This window comes from Artibeus jamaicensis, unplaced genomic scaffold, assembly GCF_021234435.1.
Source record: "Artibeus jamaicensis isolate MK-2021 breed Jamaican fruit bat unplaced genomic scaffold, CSHL_Jam_final contig_490, whole genome shotgun sequence".
Lineage (NCBI taxonomy): Eukaryota > Metazoa > Chordata > Mammalia > Chiroptera > Phyllostomidae > Artibeus > Artibeus jamaicensis.
In genome coordinates, this window is record NW_026521861.1 from 14,831,672 (window position 1) to 14,851,826 (window position 20,155).

Consider the following 20,155-nt stretch of genomic DNA (forward strand, 5'->3'; position numbering starts at 1 on the left):
GGGTGTGTGCTCATATATTCTTGTGTTTTAAATGTTTCTGTTTTCTTTTCTAATATGGAAAATGTTAGTAGGCTGTAACCCACATGAACGAAAGCTGCTCGGGGCCCTCGGTCACTTTTAGAGGTGCGAAGATGTTCTCAGTCCTTAAAGTCTGAGAACCACTGTGGGTGACAGTGGGAGGTAGGGAAGGGCAAGAGAAACAATGAGACTTAAAAGACAGTCCATATGAAATGGCATTTTCTGAGCCTTGAGAACAATTAGTGCTATGTAGTTATTTTCATTCTCAAATAACTCCTGGTACAAATGCTTAAATCTAGAAAACTTACAAAGTGAGGTACTAATACAGTATTTAGGCCCGAGAGCCTCCATCTGGAGGAATTCCAAGACTGGGCTGTGTTCCTCCTGTGTTACAGTGACACCTACTGAACAACTGGGATATTACAACCCAGCTCTATGGGACAAAGGGCTGGGAAGAGTAAATGCTGTATTCAGACTAAAAAGGACATAGAAGGGAGCAGAGTGGGACATTTTAATAGGCTCAGACAAAACACACATTATCAGAGTGCAGAGGGCAACTCAGAAAAGACCTAGTGACATTGCCTGTGTGTCCTCGTCCTCAGTTAGATGGAAAACTCATGGTCCATCAGGGAGCCTAGAGGGTCACGTCAGAGTCACCTTGGGGCTTTTAAGAAACAAAGTAGTTACAAAGTCTCATAGAATTAGACTCTCCAGGCCCAGAATTTTATACTTTTAGAAACGTTCTGCAGGGAACATAGTCACATTTGGCAGTATCTGTTCCAGATGGCTCTGGCGAAAGTGGCCTGTGCCCCACAGGAGCTGCATCAGACTCAGACAGCCGAGCTTCGGGTCCCCTCTGTCCCTGCACCGTCTGTCCCCCCCTCCCCCCCCCTCCAGCCACTCTGCCACTGGTTGCCGCCTCATTTCTTCTGCTGCTGCCCTGGTTTAGGGGCTCTGAGCCCCTGCTCTAGACCCTGCTGACTGCTCATCCCTTCTTGATTTCTGGGGTCCTGTCTGGTTTCTGAGGTTGGGCTGGCCAGGGTCCTGTTGGCCTGCCTTCCCGATACCTTGTCAGGCTGGCCCTTTAATTGGGCCTGGACTGATGTCTACTCCCAACACTGTCTAAATCCAACTTCAAACAAGCTTTGAGTTTTTCCTGCTCCTTCTTTTTCCTTGGAGCCCAGGTTGATTCCATTTGTGCCCCAGAACCCTTAACAGGGAAGGCCTAGAACAGAGAAAACTATTAACAATAAAAACCAAATTACAGAACAGAACCGCAGCCCTCTGTATGCTTCAGCACCCAGCAGACGGCCTGGCCACCGCTGGTCCCCGTGCTCACGAGTGTTCACCACAGTCTGCAGGAGGATCTGCCGTCCCGTGTGGGAACCCTTCTCAAATTGACGAAAGAGGAAGGCTTCGCTCTACCGAGATTTGCTCGCCAGCTCTCCCTTTCCCAACCTACCAGTGCTGGGATCTCATGGCCCCTCTAAGGTGCTGTTGAAGAAGACCCAGCCCTGGGACAGGGAGCTTCCCTGCCCACCCAGCAGCAGCATGTAGGCGAGGCCAGGCCAGGGAGGAAAGATTCTTAGCAACCAGTGAGGTGTGAGAGCGGCCAGGCCAAACGGAGCCTGGAGCCCCGGCCGAGTGCGGTGACGCCAGAGGCCTGGCCCTGTCCGCAGTAATGAAAGTGATCCGTAAATGTTTTTCCTTTCCCTTTAAATGATAGAGCAGGACTGAATGAGGAATAGTGACTTAATGGAGGTGACCGTAAGTGCAGGTGAAGCGTGTTTTTGTTCCCAAAATAAAAAGCGACAAATGGGAGACAGGATGGGCTGTGGCCTCCTGCTTACTCTGGTCGGGTTCCTTCGAGCCGAGACAGGCTCAGCACAGTGAGGAGGCGCCTTCAGAGGGACGCGTGTCTTGTCTGCAGATCTGTCCCCTGGGACGGAGACTGAGGCACCAGATGGGAGCACCCTAGTGGGCCAGTTGGTGCCCGGGGCCCGGGAGATGTTGGAGAAGGTCACAGCCACTAATGGGGATGGTGGGGAATGGGCCGTTCTGGAGCAGACCTGGACTGCTGCCTCCTGAGTTCCTGCCCCTCGGGGGGAAAGCGTTAGAGTCTAAATTGTTGTTGGCTTGGCTGCCCTCCAAAGACCTGCGTCCAGGTGCCAGGGAAATTCTGACTGAAGTTTGTTCAACGACAGCAGTAGCAGCTCAAACTCAGCACCCTCACTGGCCCCATCATTCACAGCTCTGCTTGTGCGTTTCTTTCTGTGCAAGTGAGGGTCCCCCCTGCCTCCCACCTCTCATCCCCTGCCTGCCCCTGTGGCCACGTGGTGACCCAGGCTTCCCCTTCGGGTATCAGGGCCGCTCCGTTGCCAGTAGCCACAGGTGGTGGGTGGCGGGGCATGCTCCTTGACTAGGACACCGTGGCCCCGTGGGGACTGGATTTCAGACAAGGTGTTGAGGCAGCTTTCCAGACCGGGCCAGGCAGCATCTGCTGAGCAGATTCCGGGCCTCGCGGTGGCTGCATCGATCACACCCTAAGTGGAGAGGCCTCAGTGTGGAAAGTATGTGAGCCTTGGACGAGGCCGCGGATGGCCTGAAATGGCTTGGCCCCTCCTATCCCAGACCCCGGCTGACTTCCCCATTGTGCAGTGGGGAGGCAGCCAAGGGCCAGCTTGCTGAGTTCCCCGTACACCAGTGAGTGCCCAGGGCCAGGGGCGGTGAGGGCCAAGAGCCAGGGCTCCTGGGTGGCTGCCCCAAGGGCAGGGCTGTCCCTGGCTAAAATGCTGTGCCCACATTAGCCTCTGACTGTCACTCTCATGAGCCACTGAATCCTCACTCCCCTTGCTCACCCAGGAAAGCAGATTGATTATGCTTGGAACAAAGGAAGCGCTCTGCTTATGTAGCTGCTCTGATGGCGTGGTTGGTGTGGGGTCTCCCAGGTGGTGAGTGGTGGGCCAGGGTTGAACTTGTGCCCACCCCGCACCCCAGCCCGGCAGCCCCACTGCCTTTTCCTGGGCCTCCTAGTCCTCTCAGGGAGGCAGGCAGGGCAGAGAGAGTCACAGCCCCATTTTACAGACCAGGAAACTGAGGCCGGATGGTTGTCAGAGATCACGGAGCTCGTAAATGGCAGAACCGAGCCTCAAACCTCACTCTCCTGATCATACAGCCTGTGTTACTCGGCTCAGGCTGCCACAGCAAAGCACCATGGGCTGGGTGGCTGAACCAACAGGCGTTTATTTTCTCAGCCTGGGGGCGAGAAGTCCGAGCTCAGGGGACTGATAGAGTTGGTTTCTGGTAAGGCCTCTCTTCCTGGCTTACAGGAAGGCCTTCTCACTGTGTCTTCACATGGCCTCTCTATGCGCACAGCGAGAGAGAGAGAGAGAGAGAGAGAGAGAGAGAGAGCGTAGTCTTTGGTGTCTCTTCCTCTGCTTATAAGGACACCGGTCCTATTGAATTAGAACTTCATCCCTGTGACTGCATCAATTTTAATTACCTCCCCAAAGGCCCTGTCTCCATATTCAGCCACACCGAGGCGTAAAGCTTCAACATATGAATGGGGGGGGGCACGATTCAGTCTGCAGTGTATCCTGAGCCCCTCCCACTGTTTTGGGCCCCCCCGGGTCACACCAGGAGATGGCAGCTACTGCCCACCAAAGGAATGATTTGGCGGGATTGCGCAGGAGCCCAGAAATAGGGCTGGGCCAGTTCAACTCCAGAAGGCTCCCTGGAGGAGGGGTGTGTGGCTCTGGGGGTGTGTTTGTGCGTGTATAGGCTGGGCTTGGGCAGTTGGCGCATTTGGGACTCTGGGCATTTCAGGGCAACCTCACATGTCGTCCACCCCACTGATCCAATGGGCTGCAGCTGCTTTCCAGAAGACACTTTCTCTCACTTAATGGGCAAGAGGGGACTGTCTGGTCCCTGCCAGCCCACAGAGCAGCTCTAGCTTGATGCAGCCAATCAGGTAGCATTTTCGGGTCTGTAATGTGGAAGGGAATGGAATTCTCGTGGGCAGGGACAGGCAAAGGAGGGCAGAAGAGGAGCCGAGAACCCTGGAGTCCCTCTTCAGCACAGACATTTGTGAGCAGGCGCTGGCCCTGGCTGTGCTTGACGATCACTCGTAGGGAGGCACCGTGCGGGGACAGCGTCGCTGGTGGGAGCCCTGCTGGAAACTCTCTTGCCTCCCTCACCCCGTGTCTGTCTGCCCGTCTTAGACTCATGGGCTGGCTGTGGCCGTGGAGGGAACCCACACCGCCAGGCTTCTGTGCACATTCCTGCCGTGTCTGTTTCTGGAATGTGGGCAGTGTTCCCAAGGCAGAGGATTGGGTTCATAGACCAAGTCCTCTGTGGGGTCCAGAGCAGACACAGGTTCCAGGTGGGGTTGCAGTGCGTGTACAAGCAGGAGGCTGGAAGGAGTGCCGGGGGGCAGCGTGGAAGGCTGGGGAGGCGGGGGGACCCTGCCACTTTGGTAGGACTTCCCGTTTGTCACATTTTCCCCCACGGAGGCCACAGTGCCAGGCGCTACCCCAGAGGAGAGCCCGTGAGCCCACCCACCGTAGGGATGCAGAGCCTGTCTTGGGCTTCACTAGGTCCAGCCCTCCACGAGCGCTCCTGGGCCCCTGGTGGGCTCCAAAGGTGTTCAGTGAGTCGCTTTTCAGAGTTTAAGCCACAGCTCATCTGAAAGGAAAAACGTTAATGTAGTCGGAGCCCTTGCAACCCCCCGTCCACCTTCCCCTTCTCCCATCCCTTATCTTCTTCGTCTGCACCTGGCCCAGGGCCCTTTGCTCTGGGTCACACTCTGTTCCCAGGCCCCACGTCTCCCATTTGGTTGAGCCTGGGCCCCACTGCTTCTGGGTGGGAAATGGCGGCCTCCTCCTGAGGGAGGAGCAAGTTGCTGCCCTCCCTTCCTGGGGTCCCCAAGGGCAGGGCTCATCATCTCTGGGACAGCGGACGGGCTGCAGGGAAGGTCTCCGGGGCAAGTGGCTCCCGCCTCCCCAGTGCTTGCTCGGAACAACAGGGGCTTTGGAGCCGAAAAGAGCTGGACTCAGACCCCAGTTCCTCTGCTGACACCGTGCGACCCAGGGCAAGGCCCGCAGGCTGGCTGTGCCAGGGCAGGGCCCTCCACCCCGCGGGGCGGCACTGAGCAGGAGAATGGAGTCTGAAAGCACCCCGCTCCTAGTCGGTGCTGAGTACGTGTGCAGTCACTACAGTGTGAGTGTGCCTGCCTCCGGTGGGTGGGCGGGGACAGATGGATGCCCCCACACATTTATCAGTTTATGGCCTTTGCTGCTCTCTAACTGCCTAGGTGGAGAGTTCGTCTTTGTCATGATTGACGTCGTTCCCTTATTCAGCAAGTCCTATTCATTCGTTCTGCCATCTCTGAGACCCGCCATGTGCCCGGCCTTGCCCTGGGCTCTAGGGAACACAGTCATGGGTCAGACGGACCGGGGAGGTGGGGACAGAAATGAATCAGGCCATCACCCCGGCAGACTTCAAAGGTCAGCTGTGCCGAGGGCCGCACAGAAGAGGTTAGGGGAGCCCAGACCGGGGCCGTGCTGGGTGCCCAGCCCCGGTGGAGGCTCTCGGGGGGTGCAGAACCGACAGGCCGCTCTCGCCCGGAGGAAGTACGGGCGCCAGCTGCGGGCTGCCTCTCTCTGTGCTCTGACCACCAGAGGCACAACACAGCAAGCATGAAGTCAGTGTTTAAAACGAGACGCGTCAGTTCTTAGGAAGCCCTTAGCAGCCGTGTATACAATCTTATGTTTAGCCATTTAAATGAAGCCGTGGCCCGGGGTCAGAACCCCTGGATGCCTTCCCCGTGCCTGCACGCACACCGCCCACCTTCCCAGCCCCTTGAGTGCAGGCGGTATCATCCCAGGTGCCTGCGTGGCCCCTCAGGGCTGCCTGTTGCCCGTGCCCTTGGGGAATCCCAGAGACACTTGAGTCTGAGGGAGTCGATGTGGCCCGGACAAGGGCAGTTTTGCTCAACCTCTGCATCTTGGGCAAACAAATGTGGTTCTCAGTGCGCTGCCTTGAGTTCCTGGAACCGGAGTGTTTGTCTTTTGTAATATACAGCACACACACTTCTGTTGACTTCAGAACCTCCCAACATCCAAACTATGACTCCTACTAAAATACTCTTTCAATGCAGATCACCCAGGATATCTCTGGGAAGGAAGACAAAATTGGGCTCTGCATTTCAGTTCATCATCTTTGAAACTAAACACGTGCTTTCTGAGACTTGGGTCCTTTAATTCCACCAGGGCAGAGCCCTCTGTTTGCTCAAGTGCAAGGGCGCTCAGCGGGGCCTTTGGGGCCTTGTTGGAGCGCCATGGGTCCTACTGAGGAAGGTCTAGTGGGCATATGGTGTCTGAGGCAACACCTCAGCCTCCCAGTCCGAGGCAGAGGAGCATCCGGAACCCCGCCTGATTTAGGAGATGAGGCTCGGGGTCCGCCGGGCCCGGTTAACCCCTATGTGCGCACAGTGTGTGCTCACACTGTCTCCTCCTGCTTGGGCGTATCGGGGATTTGGACAGGAACACCCAGCGGCCGCTCCTTACAAGAGTAGTGGACGCGTGGTACCTACTGAAGGTCCACCACGTGCCAAACACCTTGATGGAATCATGCCCATGAGGTTGGTCATATTATTTTTATCTTCGTTTTAGGACCATGAAAGCGAATCTCAGAAAAAGATCATACAGTAGTAGGGGGTAGTATCAGGTCCAGCATAAGAGGTTCGGCTTCTGTAACAAAGACCCAGATGGACACAGGTTTAAAGAAGGTAGAAGTTTATTTCTCTTCCATGGAAGTGTTTGGGAAGGGGTCAAGGGCTGCCGTGGATGTTCTATGTGGTTATTCCATCCCACCTGTCTTCACGGTATTACCCTCTTGTGCGTGGTCCAAGATGGAGCCCCGCAACGTCTGCATTCTAGTCTACGGGAAGCGGGGGAGTGAAAGAATGGACCTTTTCCTTTAAGGGCATAATCGGAATGAACCCATTATTTCTGCTTGCATTCCATTGGCCAAAACTTGGTCATCTAGCCACATCTTGCCACAAAGGTGATTGGGAAGTGTAGTCTTTCTTTTGGGTGGCCATGTGCCCTGCTAAAAGCAGGAGTTCTGTTGCAACAGGAAACACGGTGAACAGATGTCGGACAAACTGGGACGTGAGTCCAGGGCACATGTCCCTCCCTTCTCCACTGCCTCGCACCCGGGAGGAATTCTGGGTCAGCTCTAAGAAAAGAAGCCCAGAGCTGGACCGTAAGCTCCTTGGGTGAGTGCGGCAGTAGGAGTTTCTGGTGATCCCTGGGTCCTCTGGGCCAGCTCAGAGCAGGGCACCAAGTAGGTGCTCAGCAAATGAATCTTAAAGGGGGGTTGGGAGAGAGGGACCTGGCCTCTCAGATGCAGCCCCAGCTGAGTAGAGCAAACCTGGATGCAGATACGCAGGAGCTGGAAACCAAGGGGCTAACCGCCAGCAGACAGCTAGGTCTAGGGCTCCCTTCCGGGTGGAGCCCTGCAGCAGCTTCCGTCTGGGCCAGAGGTTCAGGGTGACCTGCTGGCTCCCCCGGCTCAACCCTAGGCGTGAATTGTCTGGGAGCTGTGCTTCCAGGATGGAAGTTTGACCCTGAGCCCCCTTTGGGAAGCGCTGGGTCCTCTCCCGGGGGTGGTCACTTGGCTGTTCCCAACTCCATGCCAGTTCCACGCGGGTCCTGTTCGTCAGCCGCCAGCCTATGCAGAGCCTGTCTGCTGGGGACGGGCTGTGCTCCAGCCGCCCACTTTAACTGGCCCCGACTCTTCTAGAATGAGGTGCAGCCACAGTCTGCCCTCCCAGAGCCCAGGCCCCCAGCTGAGATGCCTTCCGGGGGCTTCCCGAGGCCGTGTGCCAACCCCGAGGGGCCGAGAGTCCGCCTGCCCCGGGTTGGTTCCATTTTCTCAGCAAGGCTGCTCTCCCTGCAGGTGCTCAGAAGGAAAAATAAGTAAGCATCAGGGGTTTCAGTGTGGAATTTTTCAATCATCTGAACATTGTTCTTGGCAAAGAATCACTGAAAACAAACAGGCGTGTGGGTTACATTTTTAGAGCAGCTAGAACCAGGAGTTTCACCACAACGGTATTCTTTGATCACCTCAATCTTTCCTTCTTGTCTTTCTCTCACTTATCTGTCTTGTGCTAAGTCACGGAGGAGCCTGCCTATTCGGTTTAGCATCAGTTCAGTATCTGGTCAAAAGGCCTGATTCCAGCCCGGCAGTTGGAGGGAGGGGCAGAGCTGTGAACCGAGAGCAGTGCTCCCGGCCCAGACGGAGCTTACCAAGTCTAGACAGCTATGAGATCCGTGCCACTCTCCACGCAGAAAGAAAGGGAGAAGGAAAAGCATGTGTTTGGGGTTCTGCAGGCTTCTGTTCGTGTTTGTGTGGCCGAGAAAGCTTTAGTTTAAAGTAAGTGCTGTTTGGCAAGAAGTGGCACTGCCTGCTGACAAATTGACTGCGCTCTTTCACTCCGATAAAAAGGAAAAAGCGCAAGGCCTGTGCTTTTTTCCCTCTTGATGATTAAAAGCGTCTACTTGGCTCCATGCGGAGACGGCCCTTGAAAATTTATTTGAGACACCTGTGTGGCATCGATCACAGGGCTTCAGGCTGACGAAGCAGCTACACTTCACGGTGTTTAAAATGTCAGTTCCAGGGGCAGTTTTGAAAGGCTCAGCGGGCGTCTCCGAGCCAGACCCGGGCGAGGGTCTTTGAATTGGAATAAAGGACTTCTCCTCCCCGTTCACACTGATCCAGGGCCTTCAAGCAGCCGAGGCAGCTAAGTAAGCAAGCTCTGGGTGATGAAGAGGACGAAACCCCTCCCCTCCCCGGGCCTCAGTTTCCCCACCTGACGGATGAGGGGGTCAGACTGGGTTCCCCCTTCAGATTGTCTGCAGGGTTCTGTGACGGCCCTCCCCCCAACACGCCCTTTCTCTGCTCTGCCATTATTGCCCTGGGCAGGAGGAGGAGGGTGTCGCTGGTGGGAAGGGCCCTGCTTCCTGGGTGGCAGGTCCATTCATTAACCTGGCCTGGCACAGAGGAGATTTGGAAACAAGTATGTTAGAATACAGCCAGTGGCTAGCCAACGGATGAGCTAGGTCACTAATCTGTTCATTCATTCACTTGTTAAATGTCAGCGTGTGCCCGCGCTGGGCCAGGCTCTGGAATGGGGGGGAGGGGGCGCAGGAAACACGGCAGCCTGGGCCCTGCCTGCTCCAAGTTGGGTCCAGCCCTGTTTGGACTCCTGTCCTGTTGGCTCAAATACTCATCTCGATGTAGGTCTGAGCCCAGGAATGCGCTGCACAGCGCAGTTCCAACACCCTGTTAAAAGCCAAGCATTGGCTTCTGGACACCAAGGACTTGAAGGTTTGTCCCCTCAAGGAGCAAGGGATTTGTTTTGACAAGTGTAAACAGGATCCCAGTGAATAATTTTTCTCACAGCTGCTCCTGCTTTAATCAGTGGCATGTTTTTTGGTGACCCCAGAAGTATGCAGACCGTCCCAGACTCTACAGGGGTGTGAAGTGGGTGTCAGTGCAGAGAAAGAACTGGTAGCTCAGGTGAGGGGACAAGGCTGATGCTGGGGACAGTGGCCAAAGGAGTGAGATGGCATGCGAGTCGCGTGATCACAAGCGTGGTGCAGGCCTCTGAGCTGGAGGAGCTCAGAGCCGGGGTGGGGGTGGCGAACTCCAGCTTCCGGAGGAGTCGGGGAGAGAAGAGTGTTTTCCAGATCCTTCTCCTGTGCTGGCCCAGCCGTGGCGTGTACGTGCCCAGCTGAGAGCTGGCCTCTGAGCCGCCGTGGCCTTGTCCCTGGGGACAGGAACTTCTGGGCCCAGTGTGTAGAGCAGCCCTGGGCTCGTGGACACGGGTACATCCAGGTCACCAGAGCGCCCCTCTACCTGTGGGCCTCTGGGGGTTGGCAAAATGTCACCCCCACTCGGGGTCCTGAGTGCAGGGGTGCAGCTTATTGTGTGCTGCTGCGGCGGATCCCTAAAAGCTACAAGATGCAGAAAAGTTGTTTTGCTGCCAGGAAGAGCTGAGTTAAAACCCCACCTCTGCCCCTTGCTGGCTCTGGGACCTTGGGCTAATAAATGACTCCTCGGCTCCTCATTCTTTGACATCTAAGAAAGTGGGCTGATAACAGCCCCTGCCTCGGAGGGCCATAAGGAAGATGGCCAGAAGCAAAGCATGGTAGGCGCCTAGCACAATGCCTGCTGGGCCACAAACGTCCCATTTGCTGCTGTCATTTTACTCTTGTCACGTGCAAGGTGGCAGTGGGAAGGCCACCTCCTTCTCTTTCTGAAACTGGCTGTGCCCAGCTCTGCACCCATCCAGGCCTAACATCCCAGCACCTGAGCTGTGACTCAGAGAAGCGGAATCTGAACAGAGACTTCACTTTCCGCGTGTCAGTTCCTACAGAAGCAACGTGCCCCTGCCCTGTTTCTCCCTCGGAGCAAGAGCATTGGTGACCTGTGTGTGCCCACAAATGCGTCCCTCTCCTCCCAGATCGAGCCCCTCTTGGGTCTGGGTCTGAGCTCAGCCAAGATGGCTCGAAGGAAGGAGTTGACGTGGTTCCACATTTAATTACTGAGGGCCCCAGTCGTCTTCCAGCGGTTTGGCCAGGCTTCTAGGAGCCATGATGAGGCAGGTAAGGGAATGAAGGTTTGTCTGAGAGAAAACTCCAGAAGCAGAGAATAACTGCCACTAACACTGGTCCTCTCTATCCCAAGAATGAGGACCAAGGGGCAGGTATGGGAGAAAGACAAGTTTGGTCTCAACAGATTTAACACCGTTCTGATGAAAAGGGCAGGACACTTTGTAGATAGGGTGCTTCTTGTCCCCGAAAATGCACAGGCCAAGGCTGGCTGAGCCTGGGGCGGAGACCATGGATCAGCGTGGCTGAGGTCTTCAGACCCTGGGACACCAGGACTTGCAGGGAGACATCGGTTGCCTTCACCTTCCAGGCACTCCCTCCTCCGGCACTTTAGGCCGGCACAGCTGTGAGCCTCGATAAGCCCTGGCCAGAGGACCAGGAAGAAACAAGCTGCCTCTGCACCAAGGCTGCTGCTTGCCTGGGCTCAACCCCGACCGCAACCCTGACCCCTACGCTTGTCCAGCCACTTCCTGGCATCGCCCCACTGTGGCTTTTGCTTCATGAGCTCATAGTTCCAGGTGAAGCCAGTATCCCAGGGTCCTGGATGGCTTCAGAGCCCCGCCCCCCACCTCTCTGTGTGTCCCCCACCTAGCAGGCCAGGGCAGCTGGCAGTAAGGGGGCGGGGCAGGCATTGTCGCCTAAGGGTAAAATCAGAGAAGCACTGGAGAGAGACTGTGGAGGAATAACCACTGGGCCCCACAGCAAACTGATGGAAGCCGGGGACCTGGCCCCCCAGAACAGCCCCTTCCCAGGCCTTCCAGAAATGTGGTCTGTTGAGCTCATGCTCACTCTCCTGGAGCTGCGGCCAGTGCGGATATAGGAAAGCAGGCAGCCGCCCGGGCTTAAGGCCCCCGATGTTGGAGAAAGGCCTGTGCCCGCGATGTCCCCATCCCCTCCAGGCTCCTCCCTGTGGAACGACCAAGTTGAGAGGCAGGTCATTTAAGCTTCCCTGGTTCATCAGCCTCAGTCTGTACAAGGGGAAGCCGAGGTTCGGAGAGGAGAACGGTGGGTCTGAGGCCACACACGTGTCACGGGAGGAGCCGGAGACAAGTCCAGACCTCTGCCCCTTGCTGAGCTTCCTGGGAGTGGCAAGTCAGGCCAGGCCCTGCGCTCAGGCGCGGCTCACTGTGGGGGCCCCCGAGTCACCATGGCTGCCGTTCCCGGTACAGCACACAGCCTGCCTGGGCCTCGCGCCGGCCGAACACCGGAGCCCTTCTGCTTCCCTTGTTCGGAAGCTCCACTAGGGGCGACTCTCTGTCATCCAGGCACTTTGGAGAGAGCTACGGTTCTGGCTGATTAACTGCGGGGATGGAGGATTGTCGAGCGAGAGAGGGCCTGAGATTTCAACTCCCCGACTGGGAGGCACGTCACCTCCATGTCTCACTGATTTGTTCTTTCATTTGTCCAATCACTCATTCTGCACACACACACTCCTGCTCTGGCGCCAGGCACCCCAGGAGCTGGGGATAAAAAGCTGAACTGGACTTTTTTCAAATCCTCACCTGAGGGTATGTTTATTGATTTTAGAGAGAGGAAGAGAGGGGCGGAGAGAGAGGGAGACATGGATGTGAGAGAGAAACAGATCAGTCACCTCCGTCCACATCCCCACCAGAGATCCAACCTGCAGCCTTTCGCGGTACAGGGTGATGCTCCAACCAGCTGAGCTGCCCAGCCAGGGCTGGACTGGACTCTCCAGGCTTGTTGGAATCCCCAGGGTGCTGTAAAAATGGCTGACCTCACCCCCAGAGGTTTGATGAGTTGGCTGGGTGTGGCCTGGGTATTTTAATTACCGAAGCTACTTGTATCCACATGGAAATGTCTTTCCAAGGAGTGAGAAGCTTGTCGAGAGAACGTGGCTCTAAGAGGATGGGCTCCCCAGGATGGTGTGGGCAGAGTGAGGGGAGGCCTGTGTCACCAGGACGGGGCGCCCATCACCATCGGCCGAGGCTTGCCCAGGCACTGCTTCCGCTGTAGGCAGGGCAAAGCACGGAGTTCTGAGCACCCACCTGTCACCCAGGCTCTGCACTGAAGGGGGACCTGTCCGGCAGTCCCAGCACCTTTGCTTTGCAGCATGCAATGGCAGGTCGCGCGTTTTGTCAGCATTTTCAAGAGCCACCATTGCTGCTGGGGTGTTGGGCTCGGAGCCCTGGGTGAGCCCAGGTGGAAGGCTTGCAGTCACAGAGCAGTGCGTGAGGCGGACAGCCCAGAGCTCACAGAGGTCCGTACCTGCCTTTAGAAATGGCAGGTAGAAGCTCCAGGCCGGGAACCCAGTGCCCAACCCTGTCCCCAAACCTTCCCAGCGTGCCAGGCTCGTTCCAGCCACTACCTGCACAGCCGACCGAGCCCCTCCTGAGTCCGCCTGCACCGAGTGCTTCGTCCCATTCCCACTACCAGAGAACTTCTAAGTTCTTTGCTTTCCGTGGCCTTGAGAATAAGGGACAGGTCCCTGCCTGACTTTGGAGGCTGGTTATTGCCTGGAGGGGCACAGGGGGACGGTGCACATTGCAAGTCCTGTCCAGCTCAGCCCCCAGGCCTGCCCCAGACCCCCAGGTACTTCCTGGGGTTTGACTGCACCCGCTGGGGTCAAACCAGATGGAGACCGGGGCCTTCATTAGAGGGGTGGGGCGGGTAGGGGCTGCTGCCCTGCACCCCACCTCTCCTGTTTCACAGACCCACAGACAAGGCTCTCCTTTCCTCCCTGCCTGCACTCGGCACCCCAGCCTCAAACACCCTACAACTGAGTGCATTTTGCGTGTGGCTCTGTCTGGGTGCCACTAACCTTGGAAGACCCAGACTTAATATTTCTGGTTCTGTAGAGACATGCGACAAGTGTAAGACATTCGGCAAAACTAAAGACCAGAATGAGGGGGACAGAAGGCATCGGGAGCTGGGGCATGATCGGGGTGTGTTTGTGTGATGTGCCATATGTCATTTTTATTCACATAAAAACATCTTTCTTGCAGTAATCGGAACCCACTCAGCTGTTGCTAACCAAATACCAAATGTTTCCCTTTTCCTCTCTTGCTCCTTCCAAGGGGCGGGCTGTGAAGAATTGCCTTTATCCGTGATGCTATCTTGCCTTTCAAACGTCAGAGAGCTTTTTCCTCTGAGCAAACGCCCAATTGTTTTTTCCAGCCTTGGCAGGAATTTTTAAGAGAAAGCTGTTTTCAGAGCACTTTTTTTGTTAATTGCTTTAGACCTGGAGCAGGGCAAAGTAAAGGTCTTCGTCGAAGCTGCTCTGCTTACATCTGTTTTCCTGAATTGCCCTAGGACCTATCAGGAACCCCATCCCCTTAAAAACAAAACAAAACAAAACACAAAACCCCTGGTATTTTGGTAAAGCAATGTTAAGTGAAATGAAACAAAATAGCCCCCCAGAAGGTAGAGATGGCTTCAGGAATCGCTTTTGGATGCCCCCCCGCCATACACCCCACCATGTACAATAAACATGTGGTTTCATTTCCAAGGGCTCGGGTGTTAGCGGTTCCATTTCCTCAGGAAGCTGTGTTTCTTGCTCTTATTTCTGAAATGGAACGTGCATTTTCATTGGCCCAAGTTCAAGGAGTGCCTGGGGCAGCAAAGAAAACAGTCCCAAGCAGGTTTCAGTCATCGACCACCCCCTCCGCCCTCCCAGCCGTGACTTCTGCTCGCTCTTCATCCGCGGGGCACGGAGGGCCACTGCACGCTGGGGAGGGCGGGCGGCCTTGCTCATTTGGGTTCCCGGCCGTCGGAGGGGAGCCGGGCCTGTGTGCTGGCCTCAGCTGGGGAAATCTGGTTGCCCTCCAAGCATCCGCATACCACAGGCTCCTAATTAAGAAAGTATGTTCCCATTTCATGTCACCGGAAAGGAATGAAAACAGTGACAGCATTTATTTATCTTCACTATCGGTATCATTCCTGCCTCTAGTCCCACTGGGGGCTCTGAGTCTTGAAGGAATTGACTGTGGGTTGTGAGACTTTAACCTCGGCCATGTGCCGCAAGGACACGTGGGCTTCTCTCCGAGAGGCAGGCTCAAGGCGAGGGGAGAAAGGCCTGCCGAGCCCCGGCCCCTGCCCTCCTGGGCGGGGAGTCCGCGACAGCTCAGCCACGGGCGCGGCGGCTTTTTCCTTCTTTGGTGCTGATGCAGTCAGGCCCCTTTACCAGCTGCGTCCCCCTCCTTTTTTTCCTGCCTCTTCCGGGGAGGAATGGCCTCCATGCCTTGAGTCTGCTGGAGGAGACGCGATCTCCTCAAATGGCCGCGGTGTACGCAGGGCCGGCTCCGCACTAAGTCCGGGCCTGGCACTCCCGTGCGGTGTATTGCTGATTCTCCGTAGTAGCAGCTCACTCCGGCTGCCCACGTGGTGCGGGAGACAGGATGAAGGGAGTTGCTCGGGACTAGACAGCAAGTTAGCCCACTTGGGCTGCTGTAGTCAAATGCCATAGACTAGATGGTTTATAAACGACAGACATTCATCTCTCCCCAGTTGTAGGGATTGGGATGTCGGCATCTTTGGGGTGCGTCGGGGGGCATTGTTCAGCCGACCACATGTTCCAGGGACAGTCTGCCCGGGTTCAAATCCCAGATGTCACTGACTAGCTGTGTGACACAGGAGCCCTGAGCTAATAAATTTTAAGTGCACAATACATGATTGTAAATTGTAGGCACAAAGTTGCACATCGTGCCTACAGAGCTGAACCCTCTTGCACAACCAAAACGTTATACCCATAGACCAGCCACTCCCCCCGCCCAAGTCCCTGGCAGCCCCATTTTACTGTCTCTGTGAGCCTGATGGTTTCACGTGCCTCGTATAAGCGGAATGAATTGTGTGGCTTTCTGTGATTGGCTTTCTTACTTTTCTGACTCTTACCTGTCGCACTGTCCCGGAGGCTCCTGCGTGTTGTCACAGGTGGCAGGAGTTCCTTCCTTTTTAAGACTGAGCAGCGTCCCACTGCATGTGTGTGCCACCTTCCAGTCCATCCGCTGGGCGACCTGGGTTGTCTCTGCGTCTTGGTGTTGTGAATAGTTCCACCATGAACATGGGAGAGCGCGTATCTCATTTTTTAAGATCCTGATTTCAGTTCTTTGGGGTAAATACCTGAAAGTGGGATTGTTGGATTATATGGCAGTTTTATTTTTAATTTTGTGGGATCCTCCGTGCACTTTCAGCCATCCTTGGAGGCTCCCTGCAGTGGCCTCAGACCTGGCCTTGAATTCTTGCCCGAACACAAGAATTCACCTCCCCACCGTGGCTTCTCCTTGCCACTCACCCCGACCTCTGGCCTCGTGTCTCTGGCTTTGACAGTTTTCTTCTTCCCTGGCCCTCAGCCTCTCCCCTGCTGGCATTGCCTTCAGCAACCCTGTCACTCCCATCCCCACGACCCAACCTGCTGTCCTAGGGGCGCCGCCCCTGAAACCAACCCCAGTCACGAGGGCAGCGCGTGCCCCTCCCCGGACTCGCCAGCAGCTGCCCCGTGTGCGGGTCTGCTCCATGGCCGCCCTTCCCACCCTGTCCTCCCCCTGCAGCTAGTGGGCATGCTCACCGTTCAGGACAAAGACGAGGTCACTTCCAGGGCTTGGAGAGCAGGGCCCAGCAGGGGCTGAGCCAGCGCCTGACGACTCGACGCGTGGAAGGGACTCTTTGGGAGCAAACGCCGCCCTGCCTGAGGGCACGGATGCAGTGCCTGGGCCGCGGGAGGTGTGGCCGTCCTGTCCTCCCAGCCAGCCCTCGGCATGCTGGGGAGGTGTCGAGCCCTTTTGGTCCTTTGGGACCAAAGCAGGGTCCCAACCGCAGGCCCTGTGCCCTCTCTGCCTGGGGGCCGGGCTCCGACCTCAGGCAGCCACGGCTCCCACCACAGTGCCCTTAGCTGTGAACACCTCAGAGCCCTGCTCCACCCCCATCTGGTCCACCTTTCTGTGGACTCCACTTGCATCATTCGTGCTCTAAAGCCATGGACGCCCTGGTGGGACAGGGAACCCCTCCCTGTCCCCTTGGCCCCGGAGCCCAGCCTGCCGTCCCGGGGTGTGTCCCACTGCCCTCCTGTGCGCGCAGCGGGCTCCGGCCCCTGCCCAGGGCACTTCTCCCTGGCCAAGGGCACAGCTTGGTGTCCTGGAGTTTCTAATGGGCTTTTTAGAGCTGCTTTTCAGCCACCTTCCTTCAGACGTGCTAACATTTGCTCCGCCCGGCAGACCTCGCACCGCAGCCAAGGCCACCTGTCACATCACACAGACCACACCCAGCTGCTGAGGCCCAGCCAGCGTATGTGAGGGGCAGCGCTTCCCACCCGCTTTTCCACGCGTCCCCCCAGGTGTTGAATTCCAGAAAAGTCCTAAAGTTGAAGGAACCTTCTAATATCAAAAAGCAAGAGGTCTTGACAGGGAGTTTATTGAAAAATGAAAGACCTAAAAGAATGAGGCTGGAATGATCAGGCGATTGGTGGCCACTGTGGGGGCAGGGGGCCCGATGCCCATCGCATCTCATGTAACAACAGCATCTTTCTGGCTTAGGGGGAAGAGCGAGGAAGCACGTGGCCCAGAGCAGGATTTTCGTGTTGCAGAAGAGCTGGTGTGCGTGTGCACGCACGTGTGTGTGTGTGGGGGGGGCACAGCACACGTGTTTCAGGGTGCAGCGTCCAGTGGTTTTCCCTGCCTGGGGAACCGAGAAGCAGGCAGCGAAGACTCCGTCCGCCCCTCCGCCCCAGGGCGCTCCTCCTCCTTTGCACCAGCCCAGGCAGACTAGGACCGGTGCCTCCTCCTGGCACCTGGATCGACCCCCAGAGCCCTCTTCCTCCTTCTGTGGCTTCTTCGTTTCTAAAGGAAGCACACACATTGCACCTTGGTTTTGTCATTGGTGGCGGCGGCGGCTGGTGGTGCTTCCTCAGAAGATAGGCCCGTTTATCTTCGCTTAAAGCTGAGAAAATAACCTGAATCGTTGATTACAGATCCTTTCATCTCCTCCCGGCCTCCAGCGGGTGACGTTCTTGCCTGGGATCCTCCGGGCGGCAGCGGGAGTGGCCGGGAACCGAGGTGCCGACAGCTTGGGTTGGGTCACGTGGTGTTTACTGTGCTGCGAGTTTATGACAGCCTTGTTTCCACACTGACAGCAAGCGCCATATGGCGAGAAAGTGTGCTGTCAGATGGACCCCCAGGCAGTCACAGCGCAGCACTCGAAGCCTCATAATTGCTTTTGGAAAACGGGGCGGGGGGGCTTGCCTCACGTAAGCAGTGTGGGGCTCCCTGCCATAATGGAATAAAACTGGATTTTGACATAAGGCAATTTGCTTTCCCTCCGTGTTCATGCTGGGGATGCCCAGCGGGTGGGAAGGACAGGGGCGTTTGTTTTCCTCACCTGTGGGCGGCGCCTGGAGGGGGAGCCAGAGAGCGCAGGCTGACTGCAGGAAGGGGCTGGGGGGGGGCGTGCTAACAGGTGCAGGCCGCAGACTGGCCACCCCGGGGCTCCCCGCTCCCGGAGCCCCTGCCACGCTGACGCTAACACTCATCCGACTTCACTCGGCTCTCCTTCCCCTGTGCTGGCCTCAGCCTGCGTGGACTCTCACCGCCTGGTGGGAAAGACGGTTGTGGGAGCTCTGTGGTGACCGGTCCTATGGCCTTGTCACCCCAGAGAGGAGCAAGTGTCTTTCCTGGAAGTGCTAGCAAAAACCTTGGAAGGACTCCAAGACCCATTCAGGTCACATGAACCTATGGATGTGGCCATGGGAAGAGGGCTCTGATTGGCTAGGGCTGAGTCACGGGCCCACCCCTGAGGCTTGGAAGCAATCAGCTCCCTTTGAGCCTCAGGCTGGAGTCTTACAGAGAGAGAAGGCTCCCAGAGGAAGGGAGAGGGCACAGGCAAAAGGTGCACGTCCACGATGATAATAGAGGGTATTTATTAAGCATTGCCTATGTGCCAGGCCCTGGTCTGAGTCCTTTCTCCACATGGTCTTATTTAATCCTCACAATAGTCCTTAAAGCTGGGCACGATCATTGTTCCCAGTTTAGAGGTGAGGAAATTGAGGGATGGGAGTGTCTAGTCCGTTGCCTCAGGTCACACAGACGGTTAGTGGTCAAGCTGGAGTTTGAACCCCGGCGGTTTAGTTCTGTAACCCACACTCACAGCCCCCAACCTCTGTACAGGTAACAGCCTTACCTCCCTGGGCTGAGCTCTTTGGGCGTGGAAATGAGTTGGCATGATGGCTGTGTTCCTATCTGCGCTTGTGTTCCCTGACTTCCGAGAAAAGCCCTCCAGGGGGCGATTGTCCTGGCTCCTCCTCTGCATCTGGCAAGGACAATCCATCCTGCCATCCAGGAAGTTCTCCTAACCCAGGCCTAACTCACCCGCTTCCTGGTCTCCCTGTGTCAGCACCTGACTGTGCCGGGTACAGCTACAAAAGCAAAGGGTGAGCTTGCAGTGCTCGAGAAGGTTCGAGGCAGCGTGTCTCGGTCAGTCCTCTGAGCATCCCCCTGGCCGGAGAGAGCCTCTGGCAGAGCCGTGGCAGGCAGAGCCACGAAGGGACGCCCCTCGCTCCAACTTCCATCTTACTTCCAACACGTGCCTTTATTTTTTCAGAGGAAGACAGGCCCAGAAAGGGCAAGTGAGTTTCTTGAAGTCACAGAGCAAGTCACTGGCTAGGCCTTGGGGCTTGGAGTCTTGCCGTGCACTTTCACTTCAGAACTCTCCTGGCTCCTGAGTGGCTGAGGGCTGGTCACTTTCTGTCTCTGTGCCCCTAGCACCTCAACTGCAAAATGCAAATTTTTCATAATCTGAAGCATCCTAAAACTGGATTTTGCTCCAACTTGGCAAAAGTAAATTTTTTTTACTATAGTTATATTAGGGTGCTTTGAGTTAGAGGTAATGAAAAAAATTTTCAAACTGCCCAAAGCCAAGCTCATTAATAAGTTTTTCAGATTTGTTTGGGCCGCAGGCATGGTTTGATCCAGGGCCTCATGACATCATAGGGCACCGAGTCTGCTTCCTGTCATTCTCCTGTTCTGACCTCCTCGTGTATCAGCGTCAGTCTCCTGGCAGCAGCCTCTGGCCGCAGCCGCGCACCCAGCACCCAGAGGAAGAGAAGCACCGCTGCTCCACAGGCCAGGCAGAGTCTGGGCTGCCCTCTGGCTTTCCTGGCTTGGGTCTCATGCCTGCCACCCTCATCCAGTCACTGTAATCAGGGAGTGTGACGTGCTGGTCGGCCAGCCAGGGGACAGCCATAGTCCCCAGAACTGCTGGCATCTCCAGATAGAAGTGAGGGCATCGGAGTAGGAAGTGGGCTGGGAGTGGAGGCTGGGCCATAACCAGCACCTTCCTCTACCAAGGGTGTCCAACCTGGGGCCCGAGATGGCTGCGAATATGGTACAACACAAAATCGTAAATTTACTTAAAATATTATCAAATTTTTTTGTGATTGTGTTACAGTGTATTTAATGTGTGGCCCAAGATAACTTCTTCCAGTGTGGCCCATAGATGCCAAAAGGTTGAACGTC

General features: G+C 56.2%; 1 protein-coding gene across 2 annotated transcripts in view; it reads left to right on the plus strand.

Moving 5' to 3' along the window:
• GRK5 (G protein-coupled receptor kinase 5) overlaps positions 1-20,155 on the plus strand; it is a 187,812-nt gene that overhangs the window by 112,605 nt on the left and 55,052 nt on the right. The gene's annotated exons all lie outside the window — the stretch shown is intronic.